This window comes from Portunus trituberculatus, chromosome 35 (genome assembly GCF_017591435.1).
Source record: "Portunus trituberculatus isolate SZX2019 chromosome 35, ASM1759143v1, whole genome shotgun sequence".
Lineage (NCBI taxonomy): Eukaryota > Metazoa > Arthropoda > Malacostraca > Decapoda > Portunidae > Portunus > Portunus trituberculatus.
This window is the reverse complement of record NC_059289.1, coordinates 18,274,273-18,276,772: the sequence shown is the minus strand read 5'-3', so window position 1 is coordinate 18,276,772 and position 2,500 is coordinate 18,274,273. Positions and strand designations below refer to the sequence as shown.

General features: G+C 41.5%; 1 long non-coding RNA gene across 1 annotated transcript in view; it reads left to right on the top strand.

The window, feature by feature from the left end:
- Positions 1–2,500, top strand: part of LOC123512921 — a 171,571-nt gene that overhangs the window by 168,662 nt on the left and 409 nt on the right. The window contains exon 3 of the long non-coding RNA XR_006677215.1: positions 207–2,500. This exon is cut by the window's right edge and continues 409 nt beyond it. This is a non-coding gene — a long non-coding RNA (uncharacterized LOC123512921). The remainder of the gene's footprint in view (positions 1–206) is intronic.

Here is a 2,500-nt window from a genome sequence, read left to right as displayed (position 1 = left end):
ACACACACACACACACACACACACACACACACACACACACACACACCCCATTATGAGGATAAGTGGTATTGACTTCTTAAGATTAACGAGCAGTGCCTGTAATGAGAATAGTTCCCCGTCAATCATGAGGTACACTTGCATGAACTTATTGTTATTGTTCCTACGAGTTGATTACCATTCCTAACACTTTTTCCTTCCGTCCTCAGGTAAGCGTGTCCACCTGTCTGCCTGTCTCTACCTGTCCAGCGGTAAGTTCCTCCAGTGTTCCCAGGTGTTATTTGTGTCTTACCTGTTCTTTTTTTTATGAAGAGAAGAGAGCTAGCCAAGGGAAAAAAAGATTAAAAAAAAGGCCCACTTGAGTGTTGGCTCTCTACAAAGGAAAAACCGTCAGCCAAAATTAGGGAGGAAATGCCTCGATACCTCCCTCTTAAAAGAACCTCTAACTGTGGGACGCTTGTAAAGTTGATTGGAGAAGGAATTATGTTGCTTGTAATTGTCACGTGTAGAGATAAGGGAGGGTGAGGAAAAGACAGGAAAAGTGACACATTGTAGGTTGTTTGAAATGATCTCGTATGTAATTATTGTTTGTTCGCCGTAATTCATGAAGCGATAATGACGATGATGACTGCGATAGACAAGGAAAGGAAGAAGTTAGTGTTTTTTTGAGGATACTTATGCCTTATGATAGAGAAATATGATGAATAAGAAGAGACGGTTTATAAACACCACGCTTCCCAATTAGATGAGGATAAACAGGAGTAGTGATGATAATTGTGAGAAGAGGAAAAGAAAGAAAAAAAGAGGATTATGAATTGTGAAAAAGGGGGAAAATTGAAATAAGAAAAGGAAAACAACACGTGAACAATACATTACAAAAATCATTATAATATACAGAAAAAATATGTATAGAATGAAATATGCATGACTGTTGACCAATCTGAAGTGTGTGTGTGTGTGTGTGTGTGTGTGTGTGTGTGTGTGTGTGTGCCACCGTGCAGTGCGGCAGAGCGAGTAGCGGCCAGCCAGCCAAGCACCAAACCAAACCACACCACACCGCACCACACCACACCTCACCACACCAACTCGCCGGCTAGGGTACAGCGATGTGTGTGTGTGTGTGTGTGTGTGTGTGTGTGTGTGTGTGTGGTGGCGGCCTTGCGTGCGTGGCGGGCGTCACTCACCAGGCGCCGCTCGTCACCATGCATTCCCGAGGCGCCTTGATTCGTGAGGTTAGTGGTGATGGACGCCGCCAACCTGCCGCCGCCGCCGCGTGTAGCACAGTGAGAGTGAAAACCGCACGGCCGCCTCCCTCCCTCACCATCATTATCCAGAAAAATGTGAAATGTCTCGGAATTGGTTAAAAAATATATAAGGACAGGAAGAATGTAAGATAACTGTGGATTACTATGGAGGGAAATGGCCGACAGTTCGTTTTGCAAATTTATATAAAGGAAAATGTGACGCAGAATTGTTAGCTGAGGAAAATTGTGAACTGGTGTAGGATTTGTTTGAAGAAAATTATTAGGAGAGAAAGAAAAAGAGAGAGGAAAAAAAAAGATGCAATAGGTAAGAATTGGCTGAAAAATGACTATGGATTGTGGTGATGTAAAATAGCTGAGAACTGCTGTGAAAATTGATACAAAGACGAGTGTGAAATAACCAACAGTTCGCTCAGGAATTATTACAAGAAAAAATATGAGTTTCGATCCCAAAAAAATATAACGAGGAAAAAAAAGTAGGAAGTTGTTGAGAATTGGATTGGCTTACTAGAATTATTACTTGTGAAATGAAGCAGAGTGGCTGAAGTCTCGCTCTGGGAATATTGAACAGGAAAATACTAGCTAAGGTTTTCGTTCAGGGTTTGCTTCGAGGATGATAAATGTGAAATAGCGGTGTGTTCGTTCAGAAAAAAAAAAGCGTACGAAGAAATAATAGACGAGGTTTTGTTCTAATGACGCGTGTGAACAGTATAATTTTTTGTTTTATTATGATTATTAGTTCTATTCTTATCATTCATTGCTTTGATTCTTATTCGTTCATACTAATTTCACTCATATCAATTGGTTTATATCGTGACTTTATGCTTCAAATCTGTTCTTTATTGTCATTTTTGTAGGTTCACGTGAAGAAAAATAGTATCGATATGATTTCCTTACTTTCTGCCTTTATCCTTCCTTGCAACAAACTTACACTTGACCAGCACTCACACCACACACCACACTAACCCATTAACCTCACTCTAACCCCACTCTAACCTCATACTAACCTCAAACACACCTAACGCCTCACAACCTACCCAACACTTCACTCTAACCCATCACACACACACACACACACACACACACACACACACACACACACACACACACACACACAAAACACCAAACAACTTGCCTTACACCATCAAACACATCACACCTTGCCCATCACCTCACACCTAATATACCTGCCCGGTACCTCACCTTAACCACCCACACACACCTTTCATCCCTTCTCCACC